We start from the raw sequence: 19,968 nt of genomic DNA on the forward strand, positions 1-19,968 counted from the left end.
CTTCTGAACACATGCAATTTAAGATCCAGCACTGTGTGGGACTCCAAAAACTCCTTGATGTTTGAGCTACCATGCTTGACAAGTATTAGCTCAACTCCAGCCTGGTTAAATACCAGATTTAGATAAAAGGATAGTTATCATCTGTTATTGAGTATTAGCAAATAAAATCTAATTGGCTGATAATACAATGGTAATAACTTGCAATGAGTCTTGCCACTGGTATATCAGGCTAAATTTAATAACTTTGTTATTGGAAGCTACTCCCAGAGAATAGCTGTATAAATAACTTTTATTGAGTTCTAACAATTCCTATAGCTCCAACTTTATACACATCTCAGATCAAGGTTATCTCTTCCAAATGCCCTTTCACTTGTTGCTGACAGTTACTGTTTCAAATTACAGTTAAAGTACAATGTCAAAGATATTTAAAGACACGTATTTAAAATTGTTTTCAGTCAAACCATGATCTTCATTCAATGTATCAGGAGCCAGTCAGCCCCAGAAGTGACAGTGGCTCTCCAGCTGCTCTGCTTCCAGGTGCCCTGGAGTCAGACTGGGAACAGGAGGGCAAATCCTGGACTCTGTGAGAGCTCTGGTAAAGTTCCATCAGTTGACTGATGGTTGAGGCCCTGACAGTCAGCTACAGATTTGAATTTTAGCAATTTGTTACCTGACTTTTAATCGCTTTTTCAGTTTATTTATTCTGCCTCTGCATTTTTATACACATCTTCTCCCCTGATGTACCACTGCACTGCAATACCAGGATGCTGTTCAGAACCCAGGGCAGTGGGGCAAACACCAAGCCCTGGAAGCCCCACTGTCCTCTGCAGCATGCTGGAAACAGTGTAGAGAAAAAAAAAGATTTGCTTGCTTTTATCCTCCAGCCTCCTCTATGTAAATTCATTGCCCAAAGAGCAAAACACAGAGTAAATACATGCCAGGAATAAATAGGTCTCTGCCTAAGGGCACTTTTGAGTTCTTGAAAATATACAGAGCTCCTCTTCTGTTTATCCAAATTTCCTACTACTACATAAGCATATGTGCAAAGTGCCTCTCTAATTACAGCCATGAATCTCCCTCTCACAGTCCCTGACCCAGAATGTGCATTTAGCAGAGTTGCAGTATTCCAAAATCTGTGTTAATGAGGGACAGCATGGCAATGAGGAGAAAATCCAGAGTAGCTTCAGCATGAGTGCTGTTGTCTCTGCAGACAGCTCAGATTTTGTCAAGGGGCCATCACAGCCTCTCTCTGCCCCCTGGGTGTTACTCTGTCACATCCTTGGCCACCTGCAGCCAGTGGTAAGTCACAGGTGGGCTCAAAAATGGCCCATCAGCCACGTGCTGCTGAAGGAGTCCCCATGAGCCACTCCAGTCTCCATCCACTGATGGGGGAAAATGATTTGTTCATAACAGGATGTGAACAGCTCAATATCTCCTGAAGTTCTTGATTTCAGAGGAATTCCAAACCTTAAAATGGACGAAATTTCAACATTTTATTTTCGCTCTGCACTTGACTTTGGAACAGTTTCAGGCAGTACTATTCCTGGTATCAAAACCAGGTGGGTAATGAGCACTGAGAAAAATATACCTATTCCATCATCTAAGGCCTTATTCTTTCTTTGCTATAGATAACCTCCAGTTTAAGGCTGAAACTTAGAATAACACATTTCCAAGGGAAAATATTTTTCAAGACAGATTTTCTGAACTCCAGAGCTCTTATTCCTTTTAAGCAGCATCAAGCCTGAGCTCTGCCGGGAAGCATTAAATCCTTAAAACATTTCTTTCTGAGCCTTGAAAGGCACAAGGTGAAAGAATCTAAAAGCAATCACTTCTTGGGATACTGAATGACCAGCTTGAAATAATAAGCCCTCTTCTGTCATATGAACTGCGGTTTCAGCCAGCTTTTAATCCTTGGTCCATTGAGACGTTTGAACCCAGTGCTCCGAGGTTTTTTTGCCAACCTCAGCAGCCCTTGGCGTTGCAGGCAGGATGGATGTGCAGCGGAGATGGCCCAGCAAAGGGCAGATTCTAAACATCTAAATTTGAAACAGGCTTCAAAGCTGTTTCACTGACAGTACTCATCAATATTTCCTTCCAGGAATCTTGGAGGATTTTGTAAAAATCCACACTTTGTGTAAAACAACACACTTTGGGTAGTACTGCACACAGATGTTATTGCTGTTCTTACACTGAAGTAGTCGAAGTTCCTAAGTGCAATTCAGATGCACAAAAAGCTCATTTACTGGATATTTACGTCTAGAAATAAGGTCTTACCAGCAATTTAAGAAGATAATTGTCTTTGCTTTAAAGACTTCTCTTTACACTTGAAATTGAATGATGCCATCTCCAGAAATGAGAGAAATACTGTGTGGATGATATTGCTTTATCCACATACTCACCAAGCCCTGTAAAGCACCTTTCCACTTGATTTCAGTAGATGAAAGGGTATTTGTGAGTATAGCTGCATACAGTATTTAACAGCCCAGGAAACTCCATTAAAATGTAATGCAATCCCAGAGCCCCAGGTGAAAGTGCAGCTACTCTGAAGCAAAGATTTTTAATAAGTGTCCTCCTCAGGATTTCAGCTCTGCAGCTTAACTAAGTATAAAATTTCTAATAAATTCATTGTCCATTTTCATGCAAGTCATTTAAATTTTAGGATGGCTGTGTGAGAATCTGATTTATTAAATATATGATTCTTCAAAAGATTATGATCATGACATTAAGTCATTCAGAAATTAGATTCAGTTTCTGATCAACTGAATTGGTATTAAATATACTTATCCAATTATAACCAGAGTGCAATTATACTAATACTTGAGCTAACTGCACATCAGGCATTGCAGCCAAAAATGTAAGAGAGATGGAGTGAAAGAATGTTTGAAAGCACATTTTTAAAATAAAAGAGGAGTGATTCAGATTACAATTTAAGAGGAAATTCTTTACTCAGATGGCCAGACCTGGCACAGGCTGTCCAGAGCAGCTGTGGCTGCCCCTGGATCCCTGCAAGTATCCAAGGCCAGGTTGGATGGGGCTTGGAGCATCCTGGGAGAGTGGAAGGTGTCCCTGCTCTCCCTCTTTAAGGTCCCTTCCAATCCAAACCATTCCATGGTCCTATAACTTTTTGTCCTATGGCCTCTCTGTTGATCTTTATTCAGTGTGCTGAGGCTTGTACATAAAAGGCTAAAGTAAAATAAAACCAATAATAATATAAACTAATCAGGCATCTGCTTTTGTTATCCATACACTTTGTAGCCTATTGTAACAATTATGGCATCAAACCACCTTTTCTTCCCCCAGAGTCCTTTCACAATCCTTTCACTTGTGACTGGCAAAGGGAAAGACAAAGAGAACTCCACACAGCCAGCTTAAAAGCAGCAGGACAGCTGGATCAGGTCAGACACCTGCCAGGGTTAGGGTTAGGGATTAGGGGTTAGGGTTAAGGGTTAGGGTTCAGGTTAGGGAGTGTCTCCAAGTAACCTGCCAGAGGTTCCTTGGAGACATTCATGAACAGGGTAAATACATGCTGAATCTTCCTCAAAACACACTCACAGCCTCAAACATCTTCCCTCCTCCCAGAGGTGCTGGCACTGCCCAGGCTCCCCAGGGAATGGTCCCGGCTCTGAGGCTGCCAGAGCTCAGGAGCCTTTGGACTGCGCTGCCAGGGATGCCCAGGGTGGGGTTTTGGGGTGTCTGTGCAGGGACAGGAGCTGGATTATCCTGTGGGTCCCTCCCTGCTCAGGATATTCTGTGATTCCATGGACAAGCTTCACTGGTGTTTAATCATTCAGAATCTCTGTGCACTTGTGGAATTTGGAAACTCCCAGGATAACTTCTACACCTTTGCCATGCTCTGACATTGGGCATTGGGCTGTCAGCTGGAAACAGAGGGGACAGGGGTGGTTTTGCCCTCATGCCAGGCATGGGACAGTGACACTGCAGAGAGAGCATCTGCCATGTGCTGAAGGAACACCCCAGGGATGAGACAGGGACTGCAGGATATTGTTTTTCCATGGAAATGACTGTGTCTGGCAGGCTGTACCCAGGAGGCACAACTGCTCTCCATCACATTCTGCACTTCATACAAGACAGACTTCTCACCAGACTATCAATATCAGCTTTGGTTTGTTTGTTTGGGTTTTTTTAAAATTCTAAAGCACTGTCTCACTGGGAGGAAATAATTGTGATACTTGACTATACTGCAGCCTTTCTCGCAGTTTAAGACTATTTTAAGATTAGATAATTAGGATAAACTTGATGATGAAGTCCCAGCTGGAATAAAGATGTTGTTTATCTGAAAACACTCATCTGTGGCAAAACCTAATAGAATTTCCCAGAACAGAGACTACAATTAATATGGATTAAAAAAAAAAAAAAAAACAAAAAAACAAAACCAAAAAACATTATTTAGCCAGCAGATATAATTTTATTAGCACAGAGACTAAAAACAATCCAAGTGAAGGGATTTGGTTTCAGATAGAAAGATAATACCAGAGTTGTGTAAGTCAGGTTTAATACTCTCTTTCCTCAGAGATGGAGGCGATACAACCACAGACCATCTGCATCCAGCTGCAGGAGAAGTGTGAACAGAGATTTTCTGAACACACTTGACCTGAATCCCAGTCACAGCAGCTACTTTTCAAACAGTTACACTGGTGACCCTGCTCCTCACACAAGCACCAGAGCTCAGAGCAATGCTGGGAGATTCTTCACCTATCCAGAGCTAATTGCCACAACACTTCTGTCATGGAGGAGCTCCCACAAACACGGCATTCGATGGCTGAACGCCAAGCTGAAAAGAAGGAAATAAAAAAACTGAGCTATTAAAAAGCGACCTCCTTCCCCAGCACTGACAGCAGTCCTTGGGAACTCTGAACTCGTGGTGACAGCACAGGCTGGGTGCCTCCAGTCAAAAGTACCACAGTTATTAGCAGATCCTCAGCTAAATGATCTGATTTTATTTTTCTAACCTACACTGAATGATAGGGGCAATAATGAGGTGTCCTCAAGAGAAAAATTACCAATGACACAGAATATTGTTTTCTTGCCCATGTCACCAAAGCTTCCTTGGGATGGCTGGAGGACACCGTGGTGAGAACAGAAGTGAAACACTGTTTATTGCTATTTAGGAAAAGAAAATAATTTCATTTTGAAGGAGTTTGGATGCCAATTTTGTGCACCAGCACTTTGTGAAACCGTAGTTTCAGTATAGCAAAAGTTTGATTGTTGTTGAGTGAGGCTCCCACATTGAAGAAATCTTATCCAAACCACACAGTCTGAGGGTGGTGCTAAAGCAGGTTCCAACCACTGCCTCCTGTTCCTGCACATCTCTGTCATTCCTTCTTTGGAACCAGCAGTCCTGTGATGGCATTGCTGGATCCTCACAGCCAGTGAAGGACTGCTCATCTCATTCCTTTTCCAGCCTGGAGGGGCTGGGGCATTCCATGCTTCCCTTCACTGCATCTCCCAGGCTCTGTTTTGCTGGATTAAGGAACTACACACTCCAGTCTCCCCATGGCAAAAATTCTCAATTATGCCAAATCTCCTTACAGCCCTTCTTTACATCTGTGATGTGCTGAACTCATCTCTCCTCTAAAGGAGTTCCTGTGCTGTCCAGATGGAATCACCTTGAAGAATCCTCCAGATGAAATAATTTTGGATCTGTATAACACATTCCTGTTTTGCCATCTTGCCCTACAGAAAGACATTCTCTTTGCAGAAGCACATCACAGACTCATCTCAGTCTCCTGGTTTTAATGCTCCAGCAGCTCCTTGTCACTTCCAACTGATTTCAAATCTTAAACCAAAAAAAAAATAATTAGTCCTGAGATGCATGACCTTGCATTCTGTAATGCTAAATTACATCCCATTTTCATTATTTCATCACATTTCAAAATCCTTATTCCTCCTGTTTGATAATTTTATCCTCCGCCAGCTGTGTGAGAGGCTACCTATAACAGAACATTCCCTGTTTTTTTGTTCGGAGCAGCAGTGAAATAAACTAAGATTTCCAGAATTATCATTTCACTTCAGTTAGGATTCCTCCAGTCTGGTCCAGTGGTAAGGTATAAAAAAATGCCCAGAGTAGTCCTAGACTCACACATTTAACTCATTTGTTAATGAGTAATTAACAAAAATTTGTTAATGTTTAATAGCAGTGCTATTAAACTTGAGTTAAATTTACTACACTGTGTTTTCCAAACCAGTCACAGAATCCTGGAATGGTTTGGGTTGGAAGGGACCTTAAAGCTCATCCACTTCCAACACCCTGCCGTGGGCAGGGACACCTTCCACTAGACCAGGCTGGGCACTGCATTTCCAGCACACAAATTATCTTCTGGAATCATCCACGTAAACAGTGGTTCCATGTACCAATTCCCTTGTAAAGTCTGTCTTTTAGAATCTATGTTAATATTTAAAAAAAACTACACTTTAAATTAAACGTCTCCAGCTTTAGCAATCAACATTAAAAGATTCAGAAGCGAATAAAAGAATTTATACCTAGTTGGACCAATCCTCCTTGATTCAATTCCACACTTCACAATATTGGAACTGTCAATTATGTAATTTACTATCTTAGATAAAGTCAGTACACTAACATGCTGGTACTAATTAAACTGGGCAATTATAAAATAGAACCTGACTTTCAGTCCTGGCAAACTGTCAGTGTTTCACAGGTAAGAAGGTGACAATGTGAAATGCAGAAACAAGCGGAGTTCCTCTCATTTAACAAGCTCCATTTGACTTGCCCAAACTTGCAGTTACTGTTTTGATAGGAAGCATCAATAATCCAGAATGAGTAACTCCTAAGTACCTTTACTAGTTTCTACAACGTTAGATTTTTACCTTATTGAATTTGGGGAGAATTCCAAAATCTTGCTGATGCACACACTGAGCAGGAATGCTAGTTCTTACCCCGGCTTTGCAAGTTTAAATTTTATATACATATAACAAGTATATTCATATACAGACTTAGTGAAAGATCTGATCTTCTTTCTGCTAACTGGCACACTCAGAGAGCTGATCTGCATTGCACCTGGTACCAACAGTTATTTTCCTTCATAGTGTAAAAAACCTGCGTACAAACATGAGGGTAACAGGTAAGTCACTGAGGACAGCAGCTGAGAGTGCTTGGTCAGGAAACAATCCCTGGAAACCTGGTGAATTAGGTTGTCCTTTGTTGCATAGAACAATGAGGTGGTGCTATACAATCTTTGGGATATGACCAAAAAACGGATATGACCACAGAAACATAACTCAAGTCCTTTTTAAGGTGATTTTGATGAATCCCAGTAGACCAGACTATCATAAAGCTTATTACTAATTGAACAGGGATGTGGCAATGAGGGGTATAAATTATGCACCACGACTGTTTCCCCTCTACTGGTGCACAATGCATTCATATTGGAGTGGAAGAGATGTCACCCACAGCAACAAACTTAAAATTTCCTGGGAGAGTGCTCAGAGAAGAAAAACAAAACAAAACAAAATGAAAACAAACAAAAACAAAAAACCAAAACCAACCAACCAAAAAACCCACAACAACAACAAGCACCAACCCCACATCATTATGTTATAAATTTAGTCATTCTCAAAAAGAAGAGATTTGAACACATGAGAATCATAGAAACACAGAATGGTTTGGCTTGGAAAGGACCTTAAAGCCCATCCAGCCTCACCCCTGCCATGGGCAGGGACACCTTCCACTATCCCAGGCTGCTCCAAGCCCTGTCCAGCCTGGCTTTGGACACTTCCAGGGATCCAGGGGCAGCCACAGCTGCTCTGAACAGATAAATTCCCTGACGACCAGGGAATTTAGTTTATTGAAAATATTGTTTGATTTTTCAGTTAGCTCAGCAGGTTTCTAGACTCCTATGAAGGTCACACAATTCTATCCATTAATCCATGATTTTCTACAACAGCCTAAAAAAAGCCTTTACTTGGTTCCTGGGAGCTTTGTGGACTTCATGTACTCCAGCAGGAAAAGGTTTCTAGGAAATACGTGAAGCAGTTTACTGAATGACTCATTTTCTACATTTTTAATTATTATTAAGTTTTTTAACAATGTTCCTTTTCTATGTGACTTTTAAAAACCCATGATCTGCCTGAAACCCTGCACACCACAGGCATATAAAGAGACTTCATTAAATTATAATATTCTTATTTTAATCTTTAAATTACTGAAATTACTGCCATTCAGTACCAGCATTTTGAGGCAATTATAAAGTGTTTTCTAAGAGTTTTAAATCTTTTTGGCTAAGATATCAATCACAGGCCTTTTCCAAAAATGTCCCCTGGAATGGATATTCATCCTTTTTCCTTATGCTGGAGATGAAAACTATATACCCAGCTGAATATGCAACTTTCCATTACTTGTATTATCATAGCACCCCAGAGAGCTGAATGAAGGCCAGATGTGATCAAATGCAGGTTATTGAGCTAAAGCCCTTCACTTCTTTGGAATCTCTATTACATCTATAGTCTAAAGTCCACAGTAATGGGATCCCTGGATGGATGAGATGCTGGCAGTGTGCTGGCAGAGCAGCAGTTCAGGATTAATGCAAGGAGTCCAAGATTTGCTGATTTACTGATTTACCTGCTGAAACTCTGCTTTCCTGTGCCTCAGCAAAGGGCCACTGCCAGCAATCCTTGGGAGAGGGGGGAACTTGGGAGGGGAAAGCTGGAGGATTATAAACCATCTTACTTTTGCTATGATGTTTCCTAAAACACAGTTTAGAAGCTGCACTGGCCAATAACGATGCCCAAGGCATTTAAACTTAACTTTGCTTTCCTTTATAGGTTACACTCCTGCGCTAGAGACACAGGAAAAGAGATCTCTGGGAATCAGACACGGTGTACAAATGCCAGAGCACCTCTTTCCTGCAGTTCCATCCCAATATACAATACTTAGGCTGGTAGGAATCATTCAGGGGATAATCCATATCCTGCTTTTCGCAGCCTGGTACCTTAATTCCCCATCTGAGAGCCCCCCAAGTTTACACCCACTACTTTCATGGCAAGTAAAGAAGCAGTTGCCTTTAGTTCACCCAGTTCTGACATGCCTGCTCACCAGCAAGCCAGCCTCATTCAGGAAGGTGTCACAGGCTTTTAAATTCAAGGCTCCAGCTGCTTGCTTTAATTCCTTCTGACTTGACTCCTTCATGGCACTGCAAGGCAGATTACAGACACTGACAACTACAGATTAAGAAAAGTAAAGAGGAGTTCAAGTCTGAAGATTTGTCCGTCTCCTGTCCTCACACAGACCACACAGTCTTTACCTAATTCAGGTCATCAGGTGTTTTCATTACTCCTCAGAATGATCACACTGCTGTTATCACCCAAATATCAGACTTGCTCTGCCTGAAAGATCCCAAAGCCTTAACAAAAACCAGACTGGAAGTCTGAACCACCATCAGCTTCACCCTGCCACCTATAAAGAGAGACAGGGTACAGGAATGAAGGTTTATTCTTATGCTGCAGCTCCTGGGAAACTACAAAGCAACAAATATCTAACTTCTGAGATCTCAGATCTTCAATGTAAAGTTCAAAACTCATTTTCAAACCTAATTTCAATCAAAACACTACTTTTTAAGGAAAGAAATGCTGTTTCTTTTTTTCCTCCCTGAGGTATGAAACACTGCATTCAAATAAATCAAATTCTCTGGTCCTGTAACATTCATTTACTTTTATTTCAGACAGGGTTTGTTTGTTTGTTTGTTTTTTGCAGCAAGAAAGAGAGCATGGATTTCCACCCGTGAGCATTTCTGCAGGCTCCAAAGCTTCCTGGCAGTTAAGCACAGAATCATGGAACGGTTTGACTTGAAAGGGACCTTTAAAATCATCTTGTTCCAACCCCCTGCCATGGGTAGGGACACCTTCCACTGTCCCAGGTTGCTCCAAGCCTCAATGTCCAACCATTTGGGTGTACTCCCCAGAGGAACCCCATTCAGACATTTCCTCCCAAATTTGGCCTAAACCAGGACAGCTGGGGACCCAAGTGTCCCTCCCTGGCTGTGCCACAGGTCCCTGTGCCCTTCCTTGTGCAAAGCATCAGCTCTTCACGGCCTCTCGGGGCTCCCAGCAGAGCTCAACCTGCCCTGGGTGGATCCCAACAGCTCCTGTGGCTCCCCACACACAGAGCCCCGCTCTGGGGAACCCAGCCCTGCCCACCTGAGCGCAGGGAGAGCACCAGCAGCTCATTCCCCATCCCAGGCTGCAATCCCCAGGCACGTGCTGCTGTCACGTTCACATCCACCAGTGAGCAAACTTGACACCTGTTGTAGGAATGGGGTAAAAAGCTGGCCTGTCATTTCTTCTAAATGTAGCTAACAAGCAATTTGCAAGCTCCCATATGAAGCTACTTTGAGAATGAGAAGCTCCTGTTCTGAGGGTGAAAAATAAGTGCACCTATGATAACAAAGGATTTGTCCCATGAGAATCAGTAAAGAAAATATATAAAGAATCCTAGAATAGATAGATTTGATGGACAAGTAAAATACCTCTTACTAACCAATAGAATAATTAACCAAGAAAGCTACTAACAAATTAAAGTTGCCCTCAAGGTTTGTAAAAACTGTATAAAAGACAGCATGCTGCCATAAAAAAGAGCCTTCTGAAGATTTTACTGTGTCACTCTGTGTGCTGTGTCCTCTCTAACAACAACCTGTGACTATAAAGCCTTCACCTACAACTGAGGTTTAAAATTGCCTGAAAGCCAAACAACATTGAAAACACTTCCATAATGTGGGGTTGTGGGATAGACACATCAACAAACAATTCAAATGCATCCTGATGTGACTACATTAAAATAATGGATAAGACCTATCAATTAGCAGGTCAGGCATTTCCCTTTCAAATTCCACCTTGGAAAAGAAAGCTGAATAGAAGTGTAATCGTATTATTCTTCCAGAAAAAGCAGTATTTCTGGCAAAGACAATGTTTTATTGGTCAGTACTTACCATCACTTTATATTATGTGGGAAAAGTCTTTAAGTGTTACTTTATAGACCTTTTAATAGAATTTTCTAGCATTAAGGATAATGCTGCATTACTTTTACTAAGCTTTTCACTTAGCTGTGAGAAACTTAAATATTGAGAGACTTTCAATTTGCACTTGTTTGCAGACCTTCCTAACATTACACACAGGAAGAGATAGCCAGGCAAGTAAATGAAAGTGGGAGCAGGATGTACACATGGAGAGACAAGAGTCTGAAGACCTCATTTGACAGCTGCTCAGTGTATTAGGAAAACGTGGTTTAGCTCCAGCAGTGGCCTCTGATAATGGATTTTCTGAAGAACAGCTTCAATACTACTTTAAAAACTCTGAGTTGAATTAATGCTGCTTGAAAAGATTCCCTTCCTCTGCCCACGACTGCATTGTCTCTCCTTTCTGTCCCTGCTGTACTAAACTGACCATGAGCTGTATGACCTCCCCTCCTTTGTCACCAGTAGCTCTGGGTTTCATCTCTCAGACTCTTTCATGTTTGCTTCTGGCAGCAGCAGCACAGAGTTCAAATCAAGATGTTGGAACAGAAAGCAATGTTTGTGCTTTCCCTGCTCATTTTCCCTTTTAACTGATAATCCTAGGTGGAAAAAAAAAAAAAAAAAAAAAAAAAAAAAAAAAAAAAAAAAAAGAAAAAAAAAAAAAGAAAAAAAAAAAAAGACTGCTTAAATTTAATTAATGGAGCTGAAAATTTCAGTTAAGAAGTCAACTACAGAATCATAAAAAATAGATTGAAATAAGCGTGTAGCTCACGACCTTGCCACTGCTGTAAATGAGCAAATGTTCTCACTGTACCAATGCCTGAGTGAAAGCAAAGGTTTAATTGCATTTTTTCAGTGGTACAAACGGACATATTAAAACCAAGCATGGGGAGAGAGGGGAGTTAATTTGATAAATCTTCTAGGGCTGCAGAAAGGACAGCTGGTACTTAAAAAGCAAAATACTACAGTGTGAGCTTCCCCTCTCCCTCCCTTCCAACTTACTCTTATCAAAGCATCCCAGAGCACTTCCAAGCTTTATCACCCTTTCCACTGACACTGCTGATCCGTACAAATGTTCATGAGAGCTGTTCACAGATCCAAAACCTAACATGCTTCTTTTATTTTGTGTGTAGATCCTTTCCCTTCTTCTTCCAAGAGCAAAACTCTTGACCTTCCTGAGAAATTACAAAAATCTCGGGGAGGAGGGGTTGAACCAAAACAAAATAAACCAAACAACAGGAAATTTTTTGTGACTCTGTAAGAAAATGTCCCCTGGTGCCAATTACTGTCATGCAGGAGAGCTGATGAGATGTTGGGACTTGAACCTGTTGTGACATTGCACGAGAGCCCCTGCAAGTCCCCGGCTTTAATCCAGTTTCACAAGCAGCAGTGTCACTTAATCCCTTGGTAAATTGCTTTAAAAAAGATTGCTAAGTATGAAGCAGTCCAAGTAAGATATCAGACAGTTGCCAACTTCATGAAAGAGCACCCAGAAGTGCCAAACTCAATTTCATCCCGTTCTGCCAGCGTTACACAATCTCCTGGTGTTTTTATCCCTTCCATGATGCTGGCACGCTGTGGAACAGCAATAAACTTTCCCACAAACACAATCTAAATGGCAGAGCTTGTGTAGGTGCAAAAACTTGAACTCAGTGGAAAGCTCTTGCTTGTGCACCTGCCCACAAAAACTTCATATTAACCCTACTGAGGAGTAGTTTAAAAACCATCTGCCACTCTGAACAGTTGCCCCACCGAGCCCTCCCTGCTCTGCATTCAAGGAGTGACTGTGGAAACTTTCGGGGCTATAGGGGAATGTAATAGAAATTTGAATGTCCTAGAGACGACTCATCCTGTTGTCTCCAAACATATATTGGATATTAAGAAGAAATGCTTTCCTGTGAGGGTGGGCAGGCCCTGGCAGAAGCTGTGGCTGCCCCTGGATCCCTGGAAGTGTCCAAGGCCAGACTGGATGGGGCTTGGAGCAACCTGGGACAGTGAAAGGTGTCCCTGCCCTGAGAAGAGATGAATTTTAAGGCCCCTTCCAACCCAAACCATTTCATGATTCTGTGATATTTGTTAAACACACAGCATTTGTTTACTGAAAATTCCTATGCTCTTTTCTCCACATTCCATCCTGCATTAAGCATCTTGTATATTCCTGGGTTTTGGGGTACTTGGGTTGGGCTGTTGTTTCTTTGGTTTGTTGTTTTTCCTTATAAACAGATCCCAAATAACTGAAGATTCTTGAATTAAAAACACCAAAAGCCTGATGAAAATTCCAGCCAGCAGCTGCTGCTCACAAGCAGCACTCTGGAGACCAACCACCACGGGATACTGGGAGGGAAGGAAACAGCAGGGCAGCAAAATTCATTTGCTTTGCTGCAGTTTGCACGGGAGCTTCCCGTATGCCAGCACCACCTGCAGCTCTGAGCATCATCTGGAAAAGAAAACGAGCTGGGAAAATAACCACAGCCATTCCTCCAGCCACTACAGGCATGGAGAAGCCGTGGCCATCAGGAGCACAGATCACCTTCCCTGTTACCTGAGCTGCACTTAGGAGAGCCAGGGTCTCTCCTGCATTCACACTAGAGAGGAATCTGAGCAGATTTTGCTCCTCAAACAATCCTCATGCTCAGTGCATTCAAGCAATGACATGATCTTGTAATTTAGGAATTCCTCAGAGAGTGTTTGATTGTTCTAGAGGAACACAAGTGACTTTAAACTGTCTTTCAAATTAAACAGCATCAGTTCCCCTCAGAGGATGAGTTAGATACGAGTCTGCTTTACAACACAGAAAGGGATTGCTGTGACCACTGTTCCCTGGGAGGAAGTTCTGCAAATGGAAAGTGTGGAAGTGGAAAATTCTCCATTTTCCTAATGTTTCCCACAAATCCAAGTGTTGCCACGTTGAAATGCAAAGTTATGTTCCTTCTCTAAAGTTCACAGAATCATTTAGGTTGGAAAAGACCTCCAAGATGATTGAATCCAACCATTCCCCAGCACTGCCACAGCCACCAAAACCCCATGTCCCCAGGTGCCACATCCACACACCTCTTCAATCCCCCCAGGGGTGGCAACTCCATCACTGCCCTGGGCAGCTGTGCCAGAGCTTGACAAGTCTTTCAAAAAAAAAAAACCTCTTCCTAAACCTCCCCAGCACTACTTTAGATCACATTTCTACACATGGAAAAGCAACAGTGCAAGAGAGAAACAAGCAGCAAAAAATAAATAACTGCTGAATGCTCTGAACTTTGCACACATAGAACTTTCTTTGACAGCTGTATACTCATAGCTGTGACCCTGCAAATGGAAGTGCAGATCAAATCCTAATTCTTAATGATTTTTCCAAAGCCTCTAAGCCAGTAAAGCTTTGCTAAACTCAGGAGTCATAAAATCTATTGTTTCGCTGCACCGAAACACTTAGAGAATTTGTCAATACTCAGGAAAATCACATTCAAACCTCCTGCAAGCCAGTGGGAAAGCAAAGGGAGGGAATTAGGATCAGCAGGTTCATGTACTGAATCCAAGTGGCAATGAAAGTACAGCACTCAGGTTGTCAAACTCTAAGGTGTGAGAAATCTGAAGGTTGTCTTAGATCACAAGGCAAACTAGATGTATTTGCAGGATTAACTCCTGGAATGGATGCCTGTGACACTTGGGATTTCTGTCCCTCCCTTTCCCACTTATAAATAGCAGCTGCAAGCCTTAGTATTAGAGAAATGTTTTACTGGAAGCACAAAGTACTTCTGTGTTAACTGAAAAAAGAAAAACAAAAAACTTTTCAATTGTTACTTTGGATCCTTTTATTTTCTCCTCACGTTTATCTGCACAAAGAATGGTACACAGAAGAAGAAACAACTGCAGTTGAGCAAAGAAAAATTCTTCTCTTTCCTGGGAATTTTAGTGCTCAAACATCCTCCACAGGAAAGGAAGTCTCATAATGAATGTCAGTCTTCCTATTAACAGTGCAACAAGCAGAGATCAGTATCATCAGTTGTTTTCCTGACCTGTTTTGCACACAGCAAACCAAGCCAAGCCCTGGAGCTCTGAAGACCTGAGCAGACCCCGAGGCACAGCCGGTAGGAAGGAGAACATTTCTCCCAGTGTTGCAGAAAACATCATCGACCCAGGTAACCTCGATTTCCAGGCTCAGCTGACAGCAGAGCAGAGCAAAAGCACTGCTATCATTAGCACACCAAAATGAGGCAGAAATTAGCACTCTGCATGTGGAGTTGTTACACATAGCCAAGCCCTGCCACCCTCTGTCACAAACCCAGCCTTCTAAAGGTGTTAGCAGTGGGCTGAGCAGCCACGTGCACGTTTGCTTCACACTGACTCCACTCCCCAAACTCATCCCAAATTTCTCAGCTGCCCCAACACCTCCTCCGCAACAGCTATAACCAGGAGATGATTTACCACCAGGAGACACATGGCCCATTTCAGTTAAACCATGCAGCTCCTGAAAGGAGGAGGACAAGAAAGGATGGAGAGAACATTTTCTTGCTTTCTTTATTGCCCAACACGCAGGACAAGAGGAAGGCACACTGCAGACAGCTCTCTGCTCTTCTGATGACAACAGGACCTTCGCTCCTTACTCTCACTTGTTTCAATCAAAGAAAAATAAACCCTGAATAGGAAATAATACCATTTTGAAATTCTAACTTCAAACCAGGTATAGCAATTTTCTGGCAAATCATTTAAACATTTATTTATATACAACTATAACGTGCAATTCTTCGTGCAAGATGTTTGGACCTGCAGCTTTAACCAATGGGAATTTAACCAATCTGTACTCTAAGCAGTCAATATAGCACTGAAAGGGCCTTCACAGAGAAGGCACAGCCTAAATTTCCAGAAACAAAACTACTGCCACCGTAGCAACAAGGCAGCAAACAGCAAAAACTCCTTCAATAACTGGGAAGCAATCTAATCACACCTATGCCAGGTGTATAATTTTTAAATACAGTAATTCCTGGCACACTCTCTGCAAAAAGAAAACATTAAGCTCTGTCTACAAATATTCACTGAAAATATGTTTACAGATGCACACTGTCTTGCAATAAAAAATAAAATAAATTAGATCTGTAGTACTGCCTGGGATGATTTTCAACCAGGTAGGAAATAATCAGTTGCTTACAAATCTAGGATTGCAAATAAGCACAAGACTGGAAACATGTATATACTCTGAGGCAAAATCCTCTAGACAACTACAGCTAAACATGAAAAAGTAATAACTAGATTTATTCCAAAGCATGTGGCTGTCAAAGCAGAGCTGTTCTCTGCTCATTTAGGTGTCTCTAACCACAGACACCCAAAAGTGTAAAGGCAAAATTCTAATGAGACCCACATAGGACTCAACTCAAGCTGGAATTACTTCTTTGCGTTGGTTTTTGGCTGGGGTTTTTTTGTTTTGTTTTTGTTTGCTTGTTTTGGTGTTTTGTTTTGTTTCATTTTTTGTTTTTGTTTTGTGTGTGGAAAGGAGACAGGAAAAGAGAATTAGGAGTTGATCTGTGTTGTGTTCTGCCTTTTTAAAACACTATTAGAGGCAAGCCGTGTCTCAAAAATCAAAGCAGCACCAGCAGTTCTGAATTCTAACAAAGAAGTAAAAACACTAAACTAAGATAAAACCAGTTCCACTCAAGTGAGAGAGTGAAGATCCTTTTGCTATAGTTCTCTGAAGCCATTGAAAAAATATCAACTTCAAGGAGACTTCACCAGGCTGAAGCTGGGAGTTGAAATGCACAGCGCAGTCCAGAGCAGGGGTCTTTGGTGATTTCTTTACCTTTTCCCCAGTCTGGCTGATGCCAAATTCTAAGGTGGGTCAAGGGGACTTCAGGGAAGCAGCAGCTATGAAAAATTTAACCCCAGCCTTAACTTTGATGGCCTTAAATAAGGAATCATAGCTCAAGACAAGCATTATTTGATGAGGAAGCCAGAGCCAGGCTGGAGGCCTCCATGCTGGGAAGATTCAAAAGCCTTTGAGTTATAAATTGCTGGTTCCACACACTCACAAGCAGCAATGTCAATCTGAAGTGCGGAGCCAAAATGAACTTTTGGAGCAGTTGGGTAGAAGCCATGGTGAGGATGAGTGTGCCCTAGTCAAACCCTCTGTACAGATGAAGTCAATCATCTGAATGGGATGCTAATTAGTGCCTGAATACAGCGCTAATTTGAAAGGACATAAAGTAGTTTTATTGACATAGAAGTAGTTTTAGAGCTAGGCTTAAACTTTTGAAGTTTGGCAAAGAAGCGTTTGCCACCTAAGACTTCAAACCAGGCCAGTGCAAATACCTTCCTGCTCTTTAGAACTGAACATGTACAGAAACAGAGGAGCACAAATGCACACCCACGGCTGCTGAACCAGGAGATGGCTGCCAGAAAAAGGCCTTAGTGAAAAGGGGTGTTAAAAACAATAAAATAATAAAGTTTCATGAAGCAAAGTTAATTAATAGGGGTGAAATGTCATCATTAAAACACGCCAAAACAGCAACAATCAATCACCCTGATATGATATTCAGCAGAATAGAATGAACCCTGACATTCTAGAACCCTGACATATCCAGCAGAAATAAGCTTTCTGAAGTGCTGTTCCTTTTATCTCCTCTCATCCCCACGACTTCACTACAGCACCTCCCTATCCCCTCCTACTGACCTGAACCAGGCAGAGCAGGACTGAACACAGCTGTGTGCCCACTAAATTGGTACCTACTACAAAATTTGGTACTGCTCCCCACCCACTTCCCCCTCCACCCCTGAAAAATGTTACCCAAAGACTAAATCCTGTTTGGAATTCATCTGAACTTGGTTATTTGCTTCAAAAAACTATCAGGGAAAAGGAACAGAGAGCAGCTGGTAAAGATAACTTGCCATGGAAGCAAAGTTTAGGACTGAAAATGCTTTCCATCATTGCTGTCAGCCACCCTTCAGCAGCAGCTGCATTGCAAACGGGAGTGCAGATCACAGGCTCCGTGTGGATGAGAACCTGTTCTCACACCATGACAAGTAGGTCACAGAGGACTGATCTGACCGGCTAAAAATGTCTGCAGAGCTGCTCCAAATTCTCAAAAACCTCAAAAGGCACTACAGAGAAGTGCATGGCCCCCTTCTTGCCCTGCCTGTCCCAGGCTGGCACTGGGGGCAGCAGAGATTTCTGAGATTGTGTAAGAACAAAACACAGCCACAGTTCTCATTGTCTTGTGGTCTGAAATGGATGGGGTTTGGAAATGTGAAACTGCAAATTATTTCCACATCTTGCATCCCAAATATGAGTCTCAGATTTCCCTTTTTCTTTTGGAGGGGTTCTAAGTTCCAAAGCACTGCATTTTTGGTCCCATAGTTGCCACTGCCCTCTGTATAGCAGAGCACACTCACCCCCCCCAGAATTACATCTGAAGAATTTTGCCCTATTATTTGACTTATATGAGCAGGGAGGAGAGAAAAACAGGAAAATTGGACTTTCCTCTCTCTCGCGTTCCCTGCAAGCCACTTATCTTTCTCTCAAGAGCTGAGAGAAATTACTTGCTGTATTTCTATGTTCCTGCTTGTAATGAGAAGTTTCCTGTTGTAGAGTCAGGGCTGCTCAGGATTTCTACTATAATGACATAAAAAAGCTCAAATAAACTCTAAGCCAGTGCATCAAAAGAATGTGTTTATTACACCACCAAACCAACCTTTTTCCTTTTTTTCTTTTTTTTTTTCTTTTTGCATTGAGAAAAACACCAGTCAAACGTGGCTGTTTCCATCAGCTGCAATTGTTTCCTGGTTTGGTTGGTTGATTTGGGTTTTTTTTCCATTGAGACCTTAGTACAGAAGACAGAAACCCAAAGGATTACACAGAGTTAGTGTTCCTGTACCAAAGATCTTGCAAGTTACAACAGATATTGCTTAATGGTTATGTTTTTCATGGTTTCTGATGTGTAAAAGCTGTGATGCCACTGTAATAATTAACTGATGGCATTGCTGACATGCTGCAGGTGTAACTGCCCAGACCAGGACCCCAAATAACATTCCTGTGACACACTAATAATAAAGTCATTCCTATTGGTGCAAGATTTCTCTCTCTCTTTGTCTGCCACAAGTTCAGACAGCACAATTTGAAGGCTGACCTACAACTTGAACATTCCCTCTCTTCCACACATGACAAACACTTTCACTTCTCAGGCAATGAAGTTGTCAGATTAAGAAATTCCTTCTTTGTTCTCCCAAAACACAGCTCAAGCCTTTCCTGCCTCAAAGGAGCCTGTAACCCCCGCTCCACCAGCAGTTTTCTGTAGCGATGTATCTGAATAACTTAGGCCATTCTCTGTACCAGCCAAACTGTTTGTACATAACAAGCCACCTGCAGTCTTGTTTTCAGAGTTCTCAGGAATTCATCAAGGCTACTGAAACAACAACAGGACTAAAATAAGGACCAAGAGCCTGAGAAACTGTCTACAGAAAAATGCAAAACGTATATAGAGGACACACAACGTGGTGATGGACGCTTGACCAATTGGGTGCCCGGAAGGATGTGTGCCTGCCTGGTGAACAAGTGGCTTAGGAAACTGAGAGACACCTGTATGTGTGGACAGTAGTGCTACAAACTACAACTGTGCTTTAATGTAAACAACAAATCAGCTTCTGTTGGAATCGTATTAGTTCTGTTATTCAGTTGGCCATTTTCCCCCTGCAGTTTTCCCTTTCTACTGTCCAGCCTCCCTGTCCAGGCTGACAGGGATTATTCCCTACAAACTCACCCAGCTCCTCCGAGCCCAGAGCCGGGTGCTGCTGCTGTGCCTGGGAGCACAGGACACTGGAATTCCTGTGGCACATGGCACTGTGCATCGTGCATCAGCATCAGCTCCTGCACATTTCCTGCCTTCCCCGGCAGCTGCTTTATGCGCAGTGACGTTCTGCTGGAAGTCTGCTCCAGGGGAATGAGTACTATGGGATGGATTTCCAAATACAAGTTTCACAAGTAGGTCAAAGGCAGGCACCAGCTCTCACC

Source organism: Chamaea fasciata, unplaced genomic scaffold (genome assembly GCF_029207755.1).
Source record: "Chamaea fasciata isolate MVZ Bird 193981 ecotype frontalis unplaced genomic scaffold, bChaFas1.0.hap1 SCAF_17, whole genome shotgun sequence".
Lineage (NCBI taxonomy): Eukaryota > Metazoa > Chordata > Aves > Passeriformes > Sylviidae > Chamaea > Chamaea fasciata.